Source organism: Chiloscyllium plagiosum, chromosome 17 (assembly GCF_004010195.1).
Source record: "Chiloscyllium plagiosum isolate BGI_BamShark_2017 chromosome 17, ASM401019v2, whole genome shotgun sequence".
Classification (NCBI taxonomy): domain Eukaryota; kingdom Metazoa; phylum Chordata; class Chondrichthyes; order Orectolobiformes; family Hemiscylliidae; genus Chiloscyllium; species Chiloscyllium plagiosum.
Genome location: NC_057726.1, coordinates 49,057,545 through 49,083,600, shown reverse-complemented (window position 1 = coordinate 49,083,600; position 26,056 = coordinate 49,057,545). Strand labels below are relative to the sequence as shown.

The 26,056-nt window shown below is 39.3% G+C and overlaps 1 long non-coding RNA gene across 1 annotated transcript; it reads left to right on the top strand.

Moving 5' to 3' along the window:
• The first annotated feature begins 15 nt into the window (after positions 1–15).
• On the top strand, positions 16–25,624 carry LOC122558439. Its single transcript, XR_006314142.1, has 3 exons — positions 16–2,045; positions 23,794–23,911; positions 25,227–25,624. It is a non-coding gene; the product is annotated as an uncharacterized LOC122558439 (long non-coding RNA).
• Positions 25,625–26,056: the final 432 nt, after the last annotated feature.

The window sequence follows — 26,056 nt, the reverse complement described above, 5'->3', positions numbered from 1 at the left end:
CAGCAACACATTTTCAGCCATGTAGTGTATATGATCTGTTTTCAAATTTTTTTTTGACTTATGTAAATCTGGGCTGAAAGCAATTAGTTTTAGCTTGCATAAATCAAGGTTATGAAATGCATTTCTCATGCTGAAACCTTCAGTTCCTGAACTGAAAAATTGAAAAAGTGGAAAGTTGTTCGCAAAAATGATAGTCCGTGCCATAAAATTAATATCAAGCCACAGTATCTACTGTTATTTATTAATTTATTTTTAAAACAGAATACTGATAGCTTGTTTTTGTTGCAAGTGTTAGATAAATAAATTGATATAAATTATTCATCAACCAATAAATGACACGCTTTTCATGATATAAACAATCTGACCAAGAGAAAGGAACTGAAAGTGTTTCTATTTAAAAAAATAATGTCCAAATAGAAACAAAATTACAGCTGCTCTTTAAAACCTCCAACATTTATTTAAGGTTCAGTTAAGCCTTTGGCAAAACTACAATACAAACTACAGCTGTGACAGTAAGTGAGATTCACTATTAATTCTATTAAACTCCTGCATCGTTTATTCTGGAAACTACAAACACAAAATGTTTTGTTTGCTTGCAGCCAGAACAAAATAGAAAAAAAAATGATTGGAGTTGTATAAACATTTGTATTTCCACACTAATAATAAATACCGTGTCAAGAGTTACAGGGATAAGGCAGGAAAATGGGATTGCGAAACTTATCAGCCAGGATTGAGTGGCAAAGCTGACTCAATGGGGAAAAATCCTCTAATTCTGCTCCTACATCTTATCGTCTTAGAGTCTAATGGTCTAAATAGCCCTCAAAAGAAGAAAGCCACATCTGAGAAATTCTTTAGTGCTGCATCTATTTCACAGACATGAACTCAATTCCCAAGTATTGAGTATGGTAGTTGACAGTCATGTATAATATGCTTGAAGTGAATGTTTCATCTTCTGGTTGGTGCAGTAGGGACTTTTGTTGTCTGTCAAATGTTTAGGTACATTTTAATAACAACTGCTTATTTACATACTAACATTGTATACAGTTATTGATCTACACTAGCTCAGAGTCTCTCCTCCATGAGATCTTTCCCTCTTAGGAGAAAGTGAGGTCTGCAGATGCTGGAGATCAGAACAACACATTTCCAGCATCTTTCCCTCTTAGTCATATAATGTTACATCATCATTACACCACAATTCCATAGGCTCATGCTGTTAAACCATGTTAGACCACACTACATTTCACCCTTCCCCATTCTTATTTCTTGTTATTTTCAATATGGTCCCAGAAGATTCAAAGAGACAGTTTAATAGCTTTCACCAATCTGATTTATATTGGCATCTGAGGTTCATGGTCTGTTGCACTCCTCCTTAACTCTGTTTGAGTGGCTCTTCCTTGGGCTTGCGTGGAGCTTTCAGAGATTCCTCTGTCTTCTTCAGGATCAAAGTAGTTTGACCCTGTTTGTACTGTTCTCTCTTAGGACAGTTTCTCCTTACATCATCTGATGATGATTTCATCAATGATCTTGGCTATTCCATCTCCTTAACAGCAATTCCTTATTTGCCGTAGGTCTTGGATTCTACTGCTTTTCTGGCTGAAGAATTGATACTTCTCTTGCTTGACGGCAATGATGGAAGTTCCTGGTGTTTCACTCTTTGAACTTCTTCTTGTCTCACTTTATCATGGCCTTCCTCGGTAATATGAGGTTTTGATTTCTTGGACAATGTTCCAAACTGCACTTGTGGACTTCTCCCCATTAATAATTCTTCTGGCAATAATTGATCTTGCAATGGTGACAATCTATGACTCAATAGAGCCAATTATTCTTCTTCAGAAATTTTACTATGGGTCTGACTCCTCCTTTTGCTTCACCATTTGGTTGTGGGTAATTTGCTGAAATTATTATGTGCCTGCATCTATGTTCCCACGGAAATTCTGTAAATAGCTCATTTGTGAATTGTTGTTCATTGTCAGATACCCCCATGTCAGGACTATTGTGAGTCACTCACTCACCAGACCAGAAATGAAGAAAAGTCAACTCCAAGGGTGAGTCAACAGAATTTTATTACCAACTACACCAAAAAAAATTGTAGGATGTTAAAATAAATATACATCAGTCATAAGTAAGGAACTTACAAAAGGAGGGGTGGGATGAAGATGTTTTGGGTAAAGACAGGAAGACAATTATTTTTGCACTGGAGTAGACAAAGTTAAAAATTATACAACACCAGGTTATAGTCCAACAGGTTTATTTGAAAATACTATATTTGGAGCGCTGCTCCTTTATCAGGTAGTTGTGGTGCAGGATCATAAGACACAGAATTTATAGCAAAAGATCACAGTGTCCTGCATGCAACCGATCCGATACATTGAACAAACCTAGATTTCTGTTAAGTCTTTCAACTTTTAGAATGGGTTGCAGGTTTCAGCTCATTAATATGTAAATCCCAGAACTTCTTTCAAATTACATTCTCAAGATAACTTGTATTTTATATAAAAAAAAGGACACCTTAGCTCAGACAATGCATTAAAAGTGTGATGTTAGAGTCTGTCTGCATCTCAAACTTGAGTTAGACTGGTTCTGTTTCCAAAATAGGAATTTATAAAATGTTACATCGATTAACTGCCTACATTGACTGCCGACAGATTGTATGCTTTTTGTAATTGCAGATACATTCTATTTTGTTCAAAAAGCACACAATCTGCAGGCAGTTAATCCATGTAACATTTTATAAATTCCTACTTTGAAAATAGAACCAGTCTGACTCAAGATTGAGTATTGACTCAAGATGTAGATGATGCATTCAGTCCTATTATTGTTGGTAATGGTGGGCTGTAATGTGCTAGTATCTTTGAGGAAGTTAAAACATAGTTAATGTTTTCAAAATAATTTATTCGATCAACTTTCCAGCACCACTGTTGGGCTTGTCTCAACAGCTCATTGATTGCTGGGGGTGGGGGAAGAATTAATTTTGCTGCTTGATTGATCATTCCTGACAATCTTTGCATCTCTGCCATTTTCTTTGTTTGAGGAGATTCTCTGATCACATTCATTTTCCATGTATCAAACCTTATGCTTATAGTTTACAATATATGATCTAATAATTTAATTATGTGTTTCACAAATTCACACTTGTCATTTAGTATTGAGCCTGTTTTCTCTAATGTTTTCAGAACGTCTCTAACTCTAAAATTGTGTTTTTGCTGAACCATGTATGAGGAGATCATCCATATGGCACACTATTCCTTCCTGCCTTGGATTGTATTAGACTTGCTCTTCTGAGTATATTAGGTGCTGTTGCTATTCCAAATGGCAGTGAAATAAAACAATACCTCCTGAATAATGTTATAAGAGTGGTTAACAATCTTGACTTCTGGTCTAATGATTCTTGTTAGAATTCATGGCTTGTATCTGATTTGGTGAACAGTATGCTCTTTGTCAATGTTGCTAAGCTGAAGTTGTAAGAAGATCTGTGCAGATTCAGACATTCCTATTTGGCTGAGGAACAGTGACCATACCTGAGAACAACTTAGTGTGTACTGCGATTGCTGAAATTACCATTTGATGCTGTACTCTTTCAATTCCTTCACATAATCCACTTGTAGATATGGCTGCCACGTAATGTGGTACTAATTTTTCAGATTATTCAGTCCTGAAAGTAAATTAGGAAATTATTTTTTAAACTCTGTATTGCTATCACCTTTAGCAACTCGGTCTTTTCAATGATCACCCTTAATCTTGAGCATGCTGATGGGCGAGAAGTGAATCTTTAGGATTCTGTAAAATATAAATTCTGATTCTGAGGTGATTCTGTTATTTTTGTGCATTTACACTTTAATCTTGCCATGAGTTCACTTTTGACTTTCAAACTTGTTCTTCCTGCAACTTGCTACTTGATTGAAGAAAGTTTAACTTGATCTGTTTTAACCATTTCAACTGATCAGATAAGGTACCACACCTTGCACAGTGTCTAATTTATATCAAGACTTTTTTTTTTCTTTAATAACTCCGTGGGGAGGCATGGTGGCTCAGTGGTTAGCACTGCTGCCTCACAGTGCCAGGAACCCAGGTTCAATTCCAGCCTTGGGTGACCATCTGTGTGGAGTTTGCACATTCTCTCTCTGTCTACATGGGTTTCCTCCAACAGTCCAAAGATATGCAGGTCAGGTGAATTGATCATTCTAAAATTGCCCATAGTGTTGGGTGCATTAGTCAGAGGGAAATGGGTCTGGGTGGGTTACTCTTTGGAGGGTTGATGTGGACTTGTTGGGCTGAAGGGCCCATTTCCATACTGTAGGGAATCTAAAAAAAATTTACTGTCTGAGTCATTGATCTCTCCTAGGATGTCCAATGTTTCTTGTTTTGATTCTCCTACTTGTTGGAACTTATTTTAAATTTGGCTATTGTTTATTTTTGTCACTTGAAGATTTAGAATGATAGCATCTCTTAAAATGACCACATTTATCTGAACTGTGGCATTCAGTTCACTCTTCTGTTGTGTAGGAGGAGAAAGTGAGGTCTGCAGATGCTGGAGATCAAAGTTGAAACTTTATTGCTGGAACAGCACAGCAGGTCAGGCAGCATCCAGGGAACAGGAGATTTGACAGGCCCTTCTGTTGTGTCTCAGTTCTGCTTTCTTCCCACAGGTGCTGCCAGACCTGCTGAGTTTTGCCAGCCGTTTCTGTTTTTGGTTCAGGTCTCCAGCATCTGCAGTTCCTTGTTTAATTTTATGTAAAGCTTGAAGTTAGGTTGTATTGTCAAAGCAGATGAAAGGATTTGCTTTCTTCTGTAACTAATTAAGATGCTAACAGAATGCAATAAAACGTGAAAATTAATATCTTACTTAGCAATTCTATGTTATAAACACCAAAGTCATTTTAAAAAAGCATTAAACATTTTGGAATAAAAATAGATGCCACATTTAGTGTAGTATTCACAAATAGCAATGTGTCGCCTCAATATCCAGTCTCCTTTTCAGTCGAAATGGGAGGATGATTACACTTTTATCTCAGGTGGAATTTGAACTCAGTGCTGCAGCAAGCAATGGTTATGTACAAGATGGAAGTATTTTCTATGCCAGCCACAAAGGCCGCTGAAGAATTATGTGCAGGAATGCTTTGTTCAGATTTAATGGTTCAGCCAGTGCTTCACATGCCGTCTTTATGTTGCAAAGTTGATGCTGGGTTTACAGACGTAAATTTATAATGTAAAAGCAGAAGAACACATTGTCTGTTGTGAATAGCTCTTAATGAGTTATTAGTCACTCTTAAACCTTTACTGTTGTGGAGGTTGAAATGCTAACAAATTCAGGGCATTGAACCTTTCAAGGATGCAGCATTAGTTTGTAACAATTGCAAATATGACTAAAACGGGGAACTGCATCACTATGCTCCTGAGAAGATAAACAGGGCTGATATGTGCGAGCGGTGCTGAGGAAGGGTTGATGTGCCATCTCCTGGAGAGTCAAAGTCATTTGGCAGAATGCCTCATCACCAGAACTTTCAATAAAGCACCAAGACATGGCTTGGCTGGTGGTGAGAAGAGCTCTGCCGGTGAGATCCTTTCCGCATGCCCGGACTCTCAGCTCCACAGCACGCTGCCCTCGAAGCAGCTATGGAGGGGATGAGAGTGTCACACACCTCCTTCTGGAATGTGCCTATGCAAAAAAAAGCCTGGAGAAGTGTTTGTCAAGGTTCGTCCGAGCAGCTCTGTGACGCGGGACTCCGTGCTCTACAGTCTGTTCCCTGGGACGCACACCGAGACGAATATCAACTGTGCCTGGAGGATCATCAACTTGGTGAAAGATGGTCTTTGGTCTGTCCGAAACCTGTTGATCTTCCAGCTGAAGGAGTTGACCCCGATTGAGTGTTGTGGACTGGCACATTCCAAGGTGCAGGACGATGTGCTGAGGGACAAGCTGAAGCTTGGGGCAACTGCCGCCAAGACACGGTGGGGAAAGACCACCGTGTAACGTCTACCTGCCTAGGAAGAACAGGGGGCCCACCCAGTAGTTGGGCTCCACTGACGCCTCAGCAGAATATCTGGATAGTCAATGTACAGACTTGTATACACAAATGATTAATTCCAATCTCTGTATGTAAAGAAATGGAATGTATATGTATGTATGACTTCACCAATTGTATAGATATAAAAATAATTTTTATGAATGAAGTATATTTTTGAAATATAAAAAAAATCTCTTGAGAGAGTTGTTAGACTGAGGCCTTGACTGTCTGATCAGCTGGGCATAAAAGATCTTGTGCTTTCTTCAAAGTATATGCTTATCTCAACCATCACAACCAAAAAATAGTCTACTGCTCAACCACACTGTTTGCTCTTTGTTGGGCCTCACTTTCTGTAAAAGTGGCTGTCACTATTACTAATACAAAATGATAAACTCCTTGGCTGTGAAGTGTTTTGGGACATCTTGACAACAATATGCTACTGCAAAATTCCAGTTCTTCTTCCAGAAAAATTCTATACATGCCTGAGAGCAAGGCTCCTCTTCTGTCACAGGCTGAGACAGATTCTCTTCATCATTTGTTTGATAACACAGAACTCATTGCAGGGTAAGGCTACATATGACAAGCAGCAGATACTTACATTATTTTACACAGCTGTTATTTCTTCAGAACCTAGCAGTAGAGTCTGGAATGCCTAATCACATAACCCCAATGCATAAATGACACTTGGGATGCATCTATAAGAGGTTGTGCACAGCTTTCTGTGCAGAAACGCAACAGCACTTTGAAAGAAATGTTGAAATAACTGACTCGACATTTGTTTGATGAATTACAATGCAGGAGCCAGGATCAACATAGCTGAATAGTCCAATAACCCAGCACCCTTATTTACTGCTACAGCCAAGTTCAAAAGGAAGGAATTAAATCCTTTTCCCTCCACCATGAGGTCGGTTACAAACAGTTTGACTTCTGTTATAAAAAGATAGGACTTTTTCCGATTCATTATGAACTAGACGATGCAAAGCTATGATGAAACAAGTCAGCCATATCTTAGAATAACAAAAATGAGGAGTTATTTTTAATTGTAAAACCCTACTCATGTAAATTATTAGGATTATTAGAAAGATAAAACAAATCCCACATCCATGATATGCACATACATGCTAGCATGCAAAACCAGAACACGTTAGAAGCAGGAGCTAGGAAAATAAAGGGTAAAGTTCACAGGTAAAAAGAATTATATGTTTTGATTAATTCAGAGACGTTAAAGTTCTGGTGGTGTTGTGGTGTGTGCCATGGAGTTAATGGTTAGCACTGCTGCCTCACAGCACTAGGGACCCGGGTTCCATTCCACTCTTGGATGACTGTCCGTGTGGAGTTTACACATTCTCCCTGTGTCTGCATGGGTTTCCTCTGGGTATTCCAGTTTCCTCCCACAGTCCAAAGATGTGTAGGTTAGGTCATGCTAAATTTCCCATAATGTCTAGAGATGCATAGGACATGCTTGGTTAGCCAAGGGGCAGGGTAGACTGGTGGGTTTGGGTGCGATAGTCCTTGGAGTATCTGTGTAGATTTGAAGGGCCAAATAGCATGTTTCTACACTATGGGGATTCTATGAAAAGAAAAGTAAGGAGTTTTTCTGAAACTGCACTCGATCCCTTTTCATCTTGGATACCATGGCACTCAAAGTTTCTATCCTTCCAAAATGCAATAGAGATAGGGTATCAGACTTGATTTCCAGAATGAAAGAGAGATGTTGTTATATTATCTGCAGTCACTCCTAGATGTTCCTATCTAAAAAACAGCTTTCCTGTTGTTTTCAAAATTTGTCAGAAAAGTGACTTTCGTCATGTGATTGGCATGCAAACTGAATGGTAGAAGTTCCATCAGGTAGTAGGAGTCTCAGTTACCTGTTGTTAGAAGCTCTACAGTTAAATGGTTGTCTTCACCAGTGACAGTCAATGAATCCCTTGTGTCCAGTGACCTGTCGTGACAGCCAAAGGTGATTGATTATTAGTGTTTCAGTCCTTTAATGATCTGTCCTCCATCAAGGCAGGAAGAGATTATGCACACCTCGAGAAGGTCATTAACTAAACTCAGTGCTTTGACAGAGTATCTTCAGCCCTATTAGCAATGTTCTTTTTACTTCCATTTTGCAATTCCCTGTGGAATTGAGTCAATTTACAGGTTAGGTGGCTTCCGCTGCCATTTTGAAACAAAGGCTCCTTGCTATATAAGGTTGTTTTCTTTCAAATGGAAGTCCCAGGCATTAAGTTAGTCTATGCAATTATCATGACATGGACCAGAATCTTCCAGTGCATCTGTACATATTGAATTTTCAATTATAATGTGGGCATTATATAAAGAAATATAGAAACTAGGAATGGGAGGGAGTTATTAGGACCTTTGAGCCTGTTCTACCTTTCAATGTGCTCAGGGTTGACCTCTATCTCCATGTCATATCCCCATTTTCTCTACTGAATGCTTTTGATTTCTAAAACAAAAAATCTCCTTCTTCAATATAATCAGTTAATTCTGCCTTTTGTGGCAGCAAATTCCACAGATTGATCACTCCGAGTGAAGAAATGCTTTCACTTTCTGTTCTAAATGATTTTGCACATATCTTGAGACTGTGGCCCCTGGTTCAAGACTCTGTCTTAGTTTCTAGTCTGTCCTGCCCAGTTAGGATTTTATATATTTCAGTTGGATCCCCTCTCATCCTTCTAAGCTTTACTGAATACAGGCCTGATTGAACGAATCTTCCGTTTTAGGACGATGCTGCCAATTCTGGTATTAGCCTAGTGAACATTCACTGCACTCACTCTATAGCAAGTTTATCACCAATTAGATACTCCAAGTCTGATCTTATCAAAGCCTTGTATAACTGCAGTAAGTCATCTGTACATCTGAACTGAAATCTTCATACATTGAAGGCCAACAAACCATTTGCGTTCTTAATTAGTGGTTGCACCTATCTGTCAACTTTCGCTGATTAGCATACAATGACATCCAAATCCTTTTGTATTCCACATTTCCCAATACAATACTACTTAAATGATACTCTGTCTTTCTCTTTTTCACATTGAAGTGTATAACTTCACATTTATCAACACAAATTGCATTTGCCATGTGTTTGCCCACATATTTAATTTGTCTAGATTGCCCTAAAATGCATCCTCCTCATAACTCTCAATCCCACCTAGTTTTGTGGCATCAGCAAACTTCCAAACATTGCATTTGGTTCCCTCATCCAAATCACATTATAGATATTGTAAATAGTCAGGCTCAGTACTCCACTAGTCACTGCCTCTCATCTGGTATTTATTCCTATTCTGTTTCTATACGTCACTGCTTGAGGACATACAGCCAAAAGATGACAGTGGATATAAATTCAATGGATATAGAACAGTACAGCACAGTATTGGCCCTTTGGCCCTTGATATCTGAAGAAGAATCCTTGATATCTGAAGAGACCCAAGGAACTTCAAACAGCAACCTTTCAAAGTGAAAGGAACAAGTCAAAAGTGACCTGGACTGTGATCTCCTGTGACTGTAATGTTAATAAGGTGCTGACTACCTCCCCTTAATTCAACAGAAAACTGTCTGCTGCAGACATGTTGTGTTTTGTCTTTCCTGGAATATATGAAACAGTAGTTAATAACCAACTGTAATCCTTCATTTATTTGCATGAGTGGATTGAAGTGCTGTGAAGGACACTGTTTGAGGATAGCCATTAAACGTCTCTAATCTGCAGGTATAAAAGAAAAGACATGCTTCTACTCTGACTGCAGCAAAATCTTTCCATTTACTTTTCACAAAACTGAGACACAGACTTTTATATATTTTTAAAACATTCACCTTCATTTCTAACTCATTTCTAGTTTCTAATGTATGCACAATGTCTTATTATATCTTCTCATGTTTAGAAACTAGTAAACTCATTCATTTGTTGACCCAAGAAAGCCTAATTACATTGGCTCATTTTAAAACGTAAATTAATTTGCTCTTGTTGTGACCAACCAAGGGACAGATCAACAAAGATGGGAAGGCAGTTCATCTGTGCTCACCTGGGATAATAACAATTTGGAATATCATGTCTGGAACTGGAATATACTGAGGAATCCAATTGGGGATTGGTCATAACAGAATTAAATACTCCAGATGTTACAACATCTTGGATTCCAAAGATTCTGGCACTATATTGTGGGACAAGGATCTCATTAACATTCATATACTTAACAAACATAAGATATGCTTTGTGCAGCAGGGCATAAATCCTTCCTCACCAATACCATGCAACTCATTCATGACCAATCTCAGACCTGCTGATGTGGAATGCCCATGCCACTATGTATAAGCATGATGGACACTGAATACTTACCATTGGCCCCGAATAGTGTAATCCCAAACTCAGCCAGAGCTCTTGCACTTCCCCTACTTTGAAATTACAAGCTGCTGAATTGTAACCACAAGGAATGGTAGAGAAACTCAGCAGAATTGGCAGCATCTGTGGAGAGAGAAACAGAATTAACTTTTTGAGATTTATATGACCGTTTTTCAGAACCATACCATTGAGAGTCAAACAGGTATACCATTGATTCTTTGAGCACAGATGTTTTCACCAGCAGTCTCTCTGCTGGTCTCAGGTTTCCAGCAATCACAGTATTTTGCCTTTATTGAATTGTAACCACATTCATTTCAACTAAGGAACTTTGTTGACAGTAGAGTAAAAAGGAAGTATAGCCTGGCATCAAATTCAGATTCCTGAGCACTGGAATATGGGATCAGGAGATAGCCTTTCAGTCCCTCAATTGTTTTTATGTATATTTAATGAGTAAATGATCTATATCCCACCCCTATTTATTGCCTTAGGTTTCAAGAAGACTTAATATGTTTTCTGACAAAAATCTATCAATGTCAATTGTAAAATTTTCAAGGTGGTATCAGAAAGAACATGGGTATTGGCAGTAATAATGGAAATGGACCAGGATTTCAGGAGAGAACAGATACTCCTCCATTCAGAGACAGAAGGCAGTCTGGTGATTCACACTGGAGGCAACATTGTTTTTGTCTGAACAGTTTACAGGTTCTCCTTCTTTAAGAATAACCTTGCTCTGCAGAACTCTAAAATTTCTGTACAGATATTGATGATGTTTCTGCTTCTTTCATATCCTAAGGGAATGATCAACATCCCATAAAAATGTATTACACATTTGTTGGACAATAATATTATAATTCACACCAGAAACAGGTACCTTAGAAATTAATATTACCAAAATCTCCCTTTCAGTCTTTTTGGAATGGTATTTAAATAGCTTTTTAAAAAAAAGTTATAATCATAATGGGTAGAGAAAATACTTGGTCCAAACAGCAGGGAACAGTACAGTTTTTTAACCCCATTAGCATGCAGGATGCCAGGTTAATGAGGTTGTCAGTCAAAATGAGGCAAAGTAATTAGCAAGGCCAAAATAATGTACCTGTTGTTCGAGAAGTCATGAGCAATTGGTATCCCTTCAGAATTACGGCACCAAACTCGTATCTATTCATCTCAGGCAAGGGAAAAAATGTCATGCAAAAAATAGAGAAAGAGTGATATCATTGTTTGCTGTTTTCCTTAAAGAAATCAAATAATGGTGTGTACGATAGAACAGACTATGGATACCAAATCAATTTTAGTTGTGCAAACATTTTCAAGTTTTGTTGAAATAATTTATGCCAGTAACAGTAAGTTTGCTCCCTAGGGAGTGACAAAAACACATCTCCGAAATCTCATTCCCCTTCTTGCTATTCAGTATACAAACCCTCAGTCCCCCATCCCCCTCAAAAAACCTGGTTAGTCATACCTTCACATGCAGTAGTCTTATGTGGCAATTTTCTGTATGAACCTGTGAATACTCTAAACTGATGTCTGAGTCAGGATTGGGTGTAATTTTTCTTCCTGCCTGGGCATAAACATTGGCTTTTCATACCAAAGCAACCCTCCTAGAGCAACATGAGTTGGTATTAATGCAGTTAAATGCTGTTGTTCTTCAAAGGTTGGCTTCTTTGTAGACCTGCTGAAGATAATGCAAAACTGTTCAGAACAAGATCTTAAATAAGGATTTGATCTGATGTGGAAATGTTTTAATATTTTATTTCTTATTGCACCATGGGCAATTTAAGGATCTGTTGTATCTTTAAAAAGCCAAAGAGTTGACATGTAGGCACTTAAAGTATTAAAACTGGTATTTTAACCTTCGAAAGATAATTAACCTATATTAAATTTTGTATAATCTTGTTCAATCATACATTCTCTCTATATAGAGCAGTGTCAACATCACCATGAGACATTCTATCACAATAATGTTGTGATAAAAATTGAAGTTGCTGACTAAAAAAGCTGGTTGTGTCACCTAAAAATGTGGTTTGTTGATAAAACTTGGTTTAATTTTTCACATAGAAGTGTACTCAAGAATTTAAGCTGAAATCTCATGGAATGAGTGAATTATGAATTGATATAGACTCACTGTCCTCTCTCCACCAACTTATATGTTAAGTGTTTTCATAAATGCTGCATCTAAAATGATGGAATTTGCAATCATCGAGATAGAAAGCTCTTACTATGTTTGTTTAAGGATCCCAATGTATATTCACAATCCTTTTCCAAGGTGATGATGGAAGAACCTAATTACAGGATTTTCCAACAAAAGCTACAAAATGGATCCTAGTAATCTGTTGTATCCGAGAAGTGAATTTGAGAAAGGAGTGTAAAATAATATGCCACCTACAAATGAGGAAGAAGAACATGGATATTGCAAAGACAGAAACAGATGTTTCTCAAATAGCAAGGCCAGGAATCAATACTCTATTGGGTCTGTCAAGAGATATTGGCAGCAAACAGCTTCATGGCATCCTCTAAATATGTCTTAAATAAACTTCCCTTTGTGGTTGGAGGATCAAGTGTTGCATTGCAGTTCTAACATCACAACTGAGATCTTCCCAAACCTTGGAATAGGAGCCTAGAGGGCAGAAGGATTAAATATTAAATTATTTTCAACACCATTGACTCCTGCGGCAGTTCCAGTCATTTACACATTTGGCAGCTAGAGGGCAGAATAGGAAAGCCAATAAAAGCCTACTTCACCCACAAATTGGAGATCTATGCTATACCAGATAGACTGTTCTCAGGTAGATTACAAGTCATTCAGTCAAGTTGGCTGTTTGACTTGTGATTTGTACACAATGCTAGGTTTGCAAGAGTGACTGTATCTGAAATACCGCAAAATACACACTGCATATTTTAAAAACAAAATCAAATTCTCAAGTTTCCTCAATATTCACAATAGCCACAAGTCAGAAGAACATAAATGTGACTAACAATAATCCTTGGCATAGACTTTCTCTCAGTCTCAAATTTTCAATCACTGCCTGACAAGCAAGGTCTATTTAAATCCATTTATCACCCCTTTCCTCATCAGCTGCCTTCTTTACTTATCTTCCTTAAATTAATTTTAATTGATCAAGTAATCCCTAATTTTTAAGTTCTCAGCTCAATTTCCATTTTGGTCTCCCAATTTTGGGAGACAGTTGCCTTGTGATCTTGCCGCATTGTTTTTGTTCCCTCTGAATACTTCATGGGTATAGGAATATTATGCCGTTATTACACTGTGAGATGAAGAGCTCTCAACCTCACTGACAGCTGACTGTAATTTTTCCTGGATGCAAACAATTTCATTAATTTGGCACAGCAGTGATATATAGTTTGATGAAGCAATGACTGTTTTCTAATGAGTTCCTTCAGGCCTTTTAGAAATTAATCCTTTTCCCTTAATTAAATCAATCGAAATATTAGGATTGATGCTTTGCTCTCATGCTAAAGAAGTTAAACTTGTGCAGCTGGACCTGATTAGCTATTTACACCAAAATTTTAATTATTTCTCTCTCAGAGGATATCAGGGTCCTAATTATACTACAGCAAGTCTTTGAATAAATAGTAGCCCCCTTCATCTGACTGGCACTTGTTGCATTGTATTGTCTTTTACTGTGCTTGTGACGTGACTTAATGCAGCAATGAGTGAGGGAGAAGGGGTGGTCATCAATGATGTTCAGTCCAGCACAGCTGTTGATGTTTTGCTGTTGGAAGCTGCAATTTCGAATACAATACCAGAAGGTCTCATCATGGTGACAGCAAATATTTTAAGTTTTCCAGCTGAGTAAGCGAGGAAATGGGACTAAGTGAGGTACAGCTGCTAAGTGTGACCAATAGGTCAACTATCTTAATGAGATAGATCATTTCTAATTCTTATATAAAACACAAGCAGCTATTAAAAAGCTCTCCCAAGGAAAGTGATTGATTTTAGTCTTAATATTTGTTTAGACAAGGATTCTCTTGGTCCAGAAAAGAGCTCAGACTACTTCATATTATCTTGGAAGGGTATCTCAATAGTTTGAGTAACAGGTAAGCAGATGCTTCATGTTATGCTGTTGTATCAACATGAGGATTTTTGCTACTAACAATTGTTGCTGACAAGCCAAAAAACCAATTTTGGTGGAATCTCACAGTGGGCCAAATTGAGATTTGTGCCAGAACTAGGTGAGAAGTCCTGTGAGGCTTATCTCAATGTTGGGACAAACTTGCTGCAACTGAGACCATTCCAGGCAGTATGATGAGATTCTTGTGAAAGTGGTGAGTTGCATATTTTGTGTGTGGAATTACAGTATGTGAATAATCTTATTAGGTACACATCTCACCACCAAAATATAGCTTCCCGTTCTGCAACCCAGCATGAGCAACCTTGATACTGATGCTCTCAGCATGGAAGCCAGAGTGATCTCCTAATAACTTCAACTTGTAGGCTGTTGGATGGTTACTGGCAGTGACTATGACTGGTCTCCAAGGGGAGCACAGAGAGGGGGGAGGACAGTTGGAGAGAACTTTCAATGTTATGGGGCCCCACTTGGGGAGGGATAGAGGAGTGGTGGAAATACACTTTCCGGGTAGTGTCAGTTGAAAAGGGTCATTAGGGGATCTCTTGGCAACCAGGTGGAGCTCAGTCAGTGCTGAAGGTGCCCACCACGAACTACATTTCCTGCCATCACTTGCCATTCACTAGATGCTGACTGCAACTGGAAAACATCTGGGCCAATGCCTAGAGTGGGCAGAGTCAGTGTCCACTTGATGGTGAAAGTGCAGATTCCTTCTTTACTGGATGTTGAAGGGGTAAATACGTGAAGCATGCATTTGCAATGTGCAGCTACATTTAATTTGCAATCCCTTCTTCATCCATTTGCAATGCAGACAGAGGCAATTAATACCATGCTATTGGTCCCTGCAAATCGACCGTTGGTGTATCAATGACATTAAACTTGAAAGTAATGACTTATAAAGAGGCCAATACTGGCCAAAGACAACTTTCCAGAGTGCAGAGGAAGGTGGAGACCATCATGTTATCCTCTGTCATTAATTATTTAAATGAACTCCACTGAATGCAATGAAAGGTTAAACAATTGATGTGGGTCCGGGAATGGAAGGAAGCTAAAGTGCAGACATTCCCTTTTTTTAAATGTAATGTGTTGGTTAGTTAGCTGGTACTGCACCTTCACCACTTAATGTACATGCTGAGACTCAGCTGAATGAAGGATAGTGACACTGCCTGAGGTTTCGGAGTACTGCATGTCTCACTACGTGTATAAAGTTAAAAATCACACAACACCAGGTTATATTCTGACAGGTTTAATTGGAAGCACTAGCTTTCAAAGTGCCTGATGAAGGAGCATCCATTTAAACATTTGCTTCCAATTAAACCTGTTGGACTGTAACCTGGTGTTGTGATTTTTAACTTTCTACACTCCAGTCCAACACTGGCATCTCCAAATCATCACTGTGTAGCCCTCACTGGCAAGAATTGCCACCATTGCCTGCTCTTGCAGCAAAGAATCTGTTCCGCTCCTTATGTTGCCAACAGTGCTCACTTCCAGCAAGGGTCCTGCACCCAGCTGCTCATGGAATGTTAATTGCTGTGGCAGCCTTCCTGAGAAGACTAAAGCAGTTGTAGGAGAGCAAGGCTGATGGCAATCCCAGGAGCAGCAGCAGAGGCTGAGGATCACCCTATTTAGGGAGAAATCACAGCCTCAGGGGCCCCTTTGGGCATGTCAGTCCGTGGGAGGATCAGAGGTCTTTGCTCCGACTCCATTTCCTGAGGATGAGAATGGGGTGGGACAGTGTAGGCACAGGCTCCATATGACCCAAGACACTGTGACCAAGCTGTGCCAAATGTGTGAGAATGACCTGAGGGCTACAGGAATGGGAGGCCATCCTCTCCTGTTGGCTGTGTAGGTGGAAACCACTTTGGACTTCAATGAGACTGGCTCATTACAGGGAGTGGCAGGACCTATGTGAGATCTCTCAGTTGGGCAGTCACAATGCATGAGGACAGTGATAAACACCATGTGGGCAAGGCCACACTGGTTCATTTTGTGCCCTGAGAGAAGGTCAGTGCTGATGTCCAGGCAGTAGGTTCCTGGAACATAGCTGGGTTCCCCAGGCATAAGGTGCCATTGACTTCACACACTTCAGTGAGAGGTTTGTATCACAACACTACAGAATTCATCAACAACAAGGCGTTCATTTGATTTAATGTTGAAATGATCTATGATCACCTGCTACCATTACCTATGTGTCCATTGTGCCCAATACCCTGGCAGTTACTATAACTCCTATATCCTGAAGCACTCATGGACCTTGCAATGCTGACTACTGGGAAATAAGGATTACCCACAGTGACCAACAACTGAGGACATATTGCACAACCCCCTAACGTATGCGGAGAGCAGAAGTTGTCTGTTCTTCAATGAGGAATATGTTGGAGCAGCTGCTGAAGATGCATTTCTATTGTTTTGGATCAGTCTTGGTGGGGGTGGGGGGAGCCTGCAGAATTTGCTACATCATCCTGTATTGCCCTCTGTACAACTGAAGCTGGCAACAAGGCCATGTGATAGGCACTGAGGACGGGCGAGTGGGAGCAGACTTCTGAGGAAGAGAATGAGAATGTTGGGGAGTAGGAAGCTCTCCTTGTGTATGACAGAGTCAAGTGCATCAAGCACTACGAGGCAAACAGGACCTAACAAACAGCCGTTTCCAGAGGACAAGAGCTGGGTGCAATGGACCATCATGGAATGTTAAATAGCACTTGGTCATAATGTCACCAACTGGTTGACATTGTCAGAGTGAATTTCAGCTTTTACTTATTTTGTTTGCATCCACTTGTGCTGTCTGAATAAAAGCTCACCTTGGATGTATCTAATTAGTTGTCTGAATATAACATTCCCCATTGGATGCTGACAAGCTGCAGGTCCCCATTGGACATTGGGGAATTTGTAGTGCTAACTTGGAGAGGGTACTCAGACTGGATAGACCATAAGATGTAGGAACAGAATTAGACTATTTGACTTGTCAAGTCTGCTCCATTCTCCTGCCTTTTCCCTATAACCCTTGTTACCCTTACTAATCAAGAACCTCTCTCTTTGTCTTAAATACGCTCAATGACTTGGCCATCTTCTGGCTGAAGAGATTCCTCCTTATCTCAGTTCTAAAGTATCGTCCCTTGCCTCTGGGGCTGTGCCCTCTGGTTCTAACCTCTAATATTAGAGGAAACATGATTTGGACATGCCGGTGTTGGACTGGGATGTACAAAAGTAAAAATCACACAATACCATGTCCTCAACCACCTGATGAAGGAGCAGCACTCTGAAAGCTAGTGCTTGCAATTAAACCTGTTGGACTCTAACCTGGCATTGTGATTTTTAACTAGAGGAAACATCTTCCCCATGTCCATTCTATCTGGCCTCTCTGTATTCTAAGTTTCAATCTGCTTCCCCACCCCCACCCCCCCATCCTCCTTAACTCTAAGTACAGATGCAAAGTTCTCAACCATTCCTCATTTGCCAAGTCCTTAATTCCCAGGATCATTATTGTAAAATTTTTTGGACTCTTTCCAACACCAGCACATATTTTGCTATGGGGAACATAAATGCTCACGATGTTCCAAATGCAGTCTGACCAGAGCCTTCTACATTTCAGCAGTACACCCCTATTCTTGTATTCTAGTCCACTTGAAATTAATACAAAAATTGCATTTGCCTTCCTCTCTGACAACTACATCTGCATGTTAACCTGAACAGAACCCTAAACTAGGACTAATTCCTTTTGTGCTTCAGATTTCCAAAGCCTTTCCCTGTTTATGAAATAGCCTTCACCTCTAATCTTCTGACCAAAGTGCATCACCTCACACTTTCCCACATTGTATCCCATCTGCTGCCACTTTGCCCACTCTTCTAACCTGTCACAAATCCTTCTCAGCCTCTCTACTTCTACACTACCTGCCCCACCATCTATTTTTATATAATTTGCAATCTGAGCAACAAGGATCACTGGAGAACTCCATTAGTCACTGGCTGCCATCAGGAAGAAGGCCCCTTTATCCCACTCTCTGCCTTCTGCCAGTCAGCCAATCCTCTCTCCATGCCAATACCTGACCCTATCACCATGGTCTTGCTAATATTATTTAGCTGCCTGTGTGGCACCTTGTCAAAGACTTTCTGGCTCTCCTTTGTCTAACTTGTTTATTACCACCTCAAAGAATTTTGACAGATTTGTCAAACCTCCCCTTGATAAAGCCGTATGCTGACTCAGCCCTATTTTACCATGCATTTCCAAATACTCTACAATCTAATCCTCAATGGACTCTAAAATCTTACAAATGATTGAGGTCAGGCTAATCAGACTATAGTTTCCAGTCTTCTGCCTCCCTCCCTTGTTAAAAACAGAGATCAGCCATTTTCCAGTCCTCTGGAATTCTCCCTGACTCCAATGATTCCTAAAAGGTGACCACCGATGCCTCTACAAACTCCTCAGCTATTTCCTTCAATATTCTGCAGTGTAGCCCATCTGATCTAGGTGATATACCCACCTGCAGGCCTTTCAGCTTCCCCAGCACCTTCTCCTCCGTGAATGCTACTACACCCACCTCTGCCCCCTGACTCTGAAGTTCTTGCATGCTGCTGGTGTCTGCCAAGTACATATTCAGTTCCTCTGCCATTTCTTTGTTCCATATTACTACATCACCAGCCTCATTTTCTAGAGTTCTAATGTCCACTCTTGCCTCTTACCTTTTCCGACATCTTAAAAATTTTGCAAACTTCTTTTTATATTACTAATTAGTTTATTCTCACCTTTATATTCTTCTGCACTTCCATTTTTTAAGTTATTCTCTGCTGATTTTTAAAGGCTTTCCCATCCTCTGCTTCCCAACAAAGTTCACCATAGTGTATGCTTTTTGTTTTGGTTTTATGCTGTCCCTGACTTCCCTTGCCATCCATGGTTGCCTCATCCTCCTCTTGGTATGAACATCTGCTGTGCCTCTCTTTACATAATCGTAATGCTATTTTCTCTGAATCCAGCTTCTCCATCTCAAACTGCAGGGTGAATTCTATCACGTTATGTTCCCTGCAACCTAGGGGTTCCTTTACCTTTTTGTCTCCCTAATCGAGTCTGCTTCATTACACGCTAGCAAATCCAGAACTGCTTACTCCTTAGTGGCCTCTATCAGAAGCAGCTCCAAATAACCATCTTGTAGACATTCCATGAATTTCTTTTCCTGAGATCTTCTGCTCAATTGATTGTTTTCAGTCCGCCTGCATATTGAAGACCCCATGATTATTGTTACAGTGCCTTTCTACATGCCTTTTCTCCTTTTGATTTATTTTCTTCCCCACATCTTGACTACTGCTAGGAGACCTGTACGTAACTCCCATCAGGGTCTTTGTTTTTTCCTGTGTATCATCAACTCCACCCACAAAGATTCTATGCCTTCTGACTCTATCACTTCTTGGTAATAATTTATTTTCAATTCTTACTAACAAGACAACCCCCACCCTGCACCCATGGGCCTGTTCTGTCGCTAGGACATGTATCCTTGGATATTAAGTCCCGAGCCCTGATTCCTCTGTCATGTTCTTTGAGAATATTTGACAAAAAGTCAATTCTACCTATTGCTCCTGTGTAAATGATCAAAGTATCTTCCTACACATTGGTCGTGTTTGCATTTCCATGTCTGCCATGTGGTTTGTTTGGTAGCACTTGTGGAGTCATAAGGTTGGAAGTTTTCCTTCCAGAAACTAATTCACAAAACAAAAAAAATCAAACCTGACACTTCAGTGCATCACTGAGGGTGAGGCAGTAAATCAAAGTCCTATCTCTGCCTCCCACTCCACCCCCTCAGGTAGAGAATTCCACATCACTGTTTTGAAGAAGAGTATGTCCCTCCAATCCTGGCTAAATTTGTCTCAATCAATAAAACAGATTATTTGCCATTGATTTTTGTGCGAGCTTACTGTGTGTGAATTGGATGTGGCATTCCTTACAGTACAACAGGAGACTATGCTTCAAAAGTACCTTATCAGTTGGAAAATACTTTGTAATATCTGGTAGTTGTGAAAGGCACTATGCAAATGCAAATTTTTCATTTTCCTTGTTTCTGTGATTAGAACAACGACCAAGAAAAAAAACAGATGTACTAAGTTGTATTTCATTCCCCAAAGAAAAAGCAGTGTGTACTTTTCAGAAAAGATGTGAGTATTCTCAACATCCTCTGTGATTTAATTTGAGCCCTAAATAAAGGTTAATGCTGCTTATTGCAAACTTAATCTGACTTGACAAAGTTAAAGAAAAATGTACGTGTACAGGTTAGCAAGCATAGTTGTGATCCAGAGGTACCATTCAACAGCTGCCATTACAGGAAGTAAACTCTGCTATTATTTTGACTTACACCCTCAAACATATAAAATTTTCTTTTGTCTTTGCTGCCTGGAGTTTTGTTTTTCCAGTTTTTTTTCTTTCTCACCTAGCTTTCTTCAAGCTGCAAGCAACAAAATTGGAACTCGTGTCCACAAGTAAAATGTGCAATTAAGACCATTACTGGAGGCTAACCTCCCATGCTCAAGCAACCATGGATTCACAGAGAATGCCATATTTGCTTGGCTCACACTCCACACAGAGTTTCACTTAGAGATTCATGGAGCTAATCTCACTGTTTAAAAATTTAAAACTAAATTGCAATGTACTTTGGATTTTATTTTAATTGCTGACCTATGCTTACTCATTTATAATGTGTTTTAATGTCTGTATGAATATAGTTTCTCATTAATTTTATTCAGCCCACATCAATAATCTATATGACACCAAGCAGCGTGAACATTTTTAAAAAAAAGACAAAAGAACTGTGGGTACTGGAAATCAGAAGCAAAAGCGGAGGTTGCTGGAACAGTTGAGCAGAGCTGATAGCATCTGTGGAGGGAAATCTGTTAATGTTTTGAGTCTGAACTGGTTCTGAGGAAGGGTCGCTAGACCTGAAATATTAACTCTGATTTCTCTCCACAGGTGTTGCCAGACCTGCTGACTTTTCCCAGCAATTTCTGTCTTTGTTAAACATTTGAATTATTGATTTTCTACTCCCAGAATGTGAAAGAAAGTTAGATAACCCCTAAATTACAATATGAGCAAAGGAAGAGGTGTAGCCAGCTGCAGTCCAGGTGTACCTGAGATGGAAACTGTTGCTGAACTTTGTAAGGTTAACCTCTCATTCTCATTAAGTTCCTTTTCAGGGAGCCTATTAAAACACTGCTGCTTTCCCTTAAGGGGCAGTGCATTTCTGAATGTGGTGAAATGATTTTGTCGGCTACAGCCAATAGTTCTTGTACAGTTTTCATAAGTGTGTCATAGGAAGATTTACGGTAGGAGAGTTGGGAAGACTAAATTATTGACTGATAACACCAGGAGCTCCTGCTGGATGATGTGCAACAAAGAGGAAAAGGGGCAGGCCATAGAGCAGAGAGCAGCCTCATGGAAAAGCAGAGGATGTAAGCTGCACAGATGGAGAAGGCTTAGGAGGTGAAAATATGAGAACAAGTAAGGAAAACACTTACGTAGCTGAAAGAATGTAAGTATGTTTACCTGTGTTTTCAATGCATTCATCTTGAAGCATCACAACACATTCAACATAAACCAAGAATGTAAATTCATTCTGGACTTTAATAATGTATGGAAACAATGCCTTTATTAAAAATTAAGGGGAAAAAAACCCCAACACTCCGCAATCTTTGTGGAGCACATATTCCAGGCAGGTATCAGAAGTTCCCAGAAGCTATACTTATCTGCTCAGTTGTATACTTACAATTTGAATGTAAACTGGCTAACATTCTACATCCTATGTATTTGGAAACCCTGGTACCCAATGCAAATGTTGTGCCATGACCAGAGTGTCCTTTCCATAGTAATGATCTTCAAATCCCTACTGTGTGGAAACAGGCCCTTTGGCCCAACAAGTCCACACCAACCCTCTGAAGAGTATCCCACCCAAACCCATTCCCCATTACTCTACATCTTTACCCCTAACCTACACATCTCTAGATGTGTAGACTTTATGGGCAACTTAGCAAGGAATTCACATAACCTGCACATCTTTGGACTGAGAGGAAACAGGAGAGCCTGAGGAAACCTACACTGACATGGGGAGAATGTGCAAACTCTACACAGTCGCCCAAGGCTGGAATTGAACCCAGGTCCCTGGCAGTGGGGCAGCAGTGCTAACCACTGAGCCACCGTGCCATGATATTCACAGTAATATTTGGGAGACTAATCTTTAATCCCTGGAGATGCCAGAACTATTTGTATTGTTAGTCACTGTTGGATTTGTACCTTGCCTTGAAGAGAGGTCCTCTTTAAGGACTCCATGTGCTACATACATACAACGTTGTAACTCTCTGCCTGGTAGTTAGTCTGCTGTGGGGCTGCATGCATAAAAATCAGTTGGTTGTTGTAATGTCTGCTTCATAACTTATAGTTTAGCTTGTTTTAAACAGTAAAACACATGGAGTCAATCAATTGATTTCTGATTTTATTTTGAAACTATTGTCATTTAATATGGTGACAAACCATAAAAAATGCTAAATTTGCAGACCCACTTCACTTGAAGTGTAAATAAATTAATCTACAGGTTACATATCGGTTTAGCTCAATTGGTTGGATGGCTGATTTGCAATGTCAAGTGATGTTAACTGTGTGTTCAATTCCTACACTGGCTAAAGTAATTATGAAGGGCTCTTCTCAACCTCTCCCCACACCTGACATGTGATGTCCCTCCAGTTATACCATCAGTCATGCTTCTCTAATGAGAGAACAGCCTTATGGTCTGGTGAGACTGACAACTTTATCTTTTTAATCCACAGGTGAAACAAAGTTAACAGTCTTTTAAAATTATGCTAAAGTCCAGAAAACACTGGTCAATAACTTTATTTGTTACAGCGTCATAGCTTGCTCATAAGTAAACAAATCTAGAGTGAATGGCCAGTCAACTCCTTTGAAAAAGGCAATTGATTGGGGTTTGTGATGCCTTGTTAGCAGGCAAGGAAAAATGAAAGGCAAGATTGTCAAAATGTCCACAAAACAGTCTCAGTTACATTGGAACACAGCAGATCGCCTAACAAAATAATTCAAAATATATAAACTTCATTCAGAGCAATGGTTTCTTCAATTGTGTATGTCCAATAAAGAAAAGGAAACTATTAAGCTATACTTAGTAAGTAAATGGAGGTCTGCACAGACTCCATACATCAGGATTAACAGCTCAAGATCTAAGTGATCCCGTAGCTAAAAGATAGAGACCACTTTTGACGACCAATACAGAATCAGATGAAACTTTTATGTTTATCAATTAGAATTCATGTCACTTAGTGTATAGAATCCATAGATTACTTTGTAAACAGATGCAGAGAAAGCATTGTTATTTTTTCTCAGATGGGGAATTTGAAAACAGAACTGTTAAGCTAATAATTACATCCACCCAAATGGAAGCATTCCTGAATGAGAAGACATTGAATAACTACCAGAGGATGGATGTACAAGTGATTTAAAGGTGAAGTGAATAAATTATTTGTAGCCTTTTTTGATTATGTCCTGAATTAGAATTGATGGACTTCAAAGAGATTGGATTGAGATGAGTATCATGATTGCTTTGATTCCTGTTTGGTTCCATTACTGGTTAGAGCATGCTTAGAGAAGAAATCTACTGAACAAGCCAACTTATGTGTGATATAATTTAACACTCAATTGAAATCTTAGTCAAAATTAGACTGTTCCTTCTTTGCTAACACATGCTTAATATATAAAAGTAGAGGAAGTGGTGGAGGCTGGTACAATTGCAACATTTAAGAGGCATTGGGATGGGTATATGAATAGGAAGGGTTTGGAGGGATATGGGCCGAGTGCTGGCAGGTCGGACTAGATTAGGTTGGGATATCTGGTCGGCATAGACGGGTTGGACCAAAGGGCGTATTTCCATGCTGTACATCTCTATGACTCTAAATTCTATGGAAAGTTCTTCAATATGATTTGACTGTGAAAGTAATGAGTCCACAACCATATATCAGTTGAATTTCTGAAGGTATGATGTAAGATAATTTTGAAGTGCAATGTTTGGTATAAAAAGTCCTGTTGATAGCTGGAAAGAAAAGTTTGAAAGATTTCAGGACCTTTAACTGACTCAGTATTTGCAACATACTTCCAGACTTGAACATCAACCTTTGCAAGATTCAAGCTCAGGCCTACCACCTAATAAACTGTCAGGCCAAAACAAAACCTCAAATAGTAGGATCAGACATCCCTTGAGTACTATAAGTATCTGGTGTTCCTTGTGCTCGCATTAGACCAATCAATAATGTTAAAAGAGCCCGTCAAGAAGCTGTTAAAGGAACTGAATCCTATCAACTCAGTACAGTGCAAAGGGGCCAAAACACAATGGGAAGCTGAAGCCAAAATATTCTGGGCAGTCACTTTTACAACATGTGCTTTCTATATAGTTTGTCACCAAAGGAGAAATAAAAGCAGATGGACAATTCTCAACATCAACTAATTAGCCACATTTCACTACTCAAGTGGCTGAAGCCCAATAGAGTTTGGTTTTAAAAACTCCTTATCCTGAAATAACATTCTGGAAGGCTATATTTTGTAGTATAAGGGGTAATTGTAACTGGTACCATGCTGCAGTGATGTCATGCAATATCACATGATCTTGCTTTCTTGTAGACTCTCTTGGCAAGATAAAGCCACATTCAGATGTTTCTTGCTAAAGTTAGTCTTTTCCTCAAATAATCTGTATTAGCACACTTAAACTAATAATATTACATGGTGTCAACACATGACAGAAAATGAGAATTTCTCTATCATTACAGAAAAGCTTCCAGTTTGTCCCAAGTCCCAATCAAGCAGAAATCTGGTGGATTGATGCTGAAGATTTATCCAATATTGCACTGCATTGGGCGGCCTTACTGTGAAGTTGACAAGTAAGCAGGTCTGTACAGTATTGTATGGAATGGGTGCCTATACAGATGGTATGATCGCCAGAGAGGGGGTCCACAATAAAAGCATCATGCATAATGAAGTAATAAAAACATTTGATGCCATCTTCAACTTTCAAAAGTATACAATTGCTGAGCTGACTAAATTTAACATGTAGATTCAACTGCAATGGGAAATCATTGATAGATTTATAAATAAACTGTATGGACGTGTGGAGTGAATATGGCTGCTTAATAAATAATTAATCCTGTTAATAAAACTTTTTACCTGAGCTTTGACACTTTGTTACATTTGTAATTGAGAGATGATTTAAATCTAATAAAGGCATTTCAACTAAGTAAACCAGCTGAGGCCAGGTAGCAAAAATCAATGTGATTCAGGAAACTGGGAGACCCATATCCCTGAACTAAATGACTGAACATACTCCATTCAATTTAAAAGCAAAAGAAGGGGAGACAGGATAAGTACCCACAACCCAACCCAGCTAACTGTAATTGGTGTGGTGGGATAACACAAGCACAAACATTGCTCTCTCACACAGGCCAAATAGCACTTTTACAAAAAGAATGATCATTTCCAAGCTGTGTGCCACAGCAAGTGGCCTTTACAGAATAACTGAAGAGATAGTCTTTCATTTGTAGCAAAATCCATTAATTAGATGTCAATGACACTGAGGCGTCATTTCTTGGAGTGAAACTAGAAC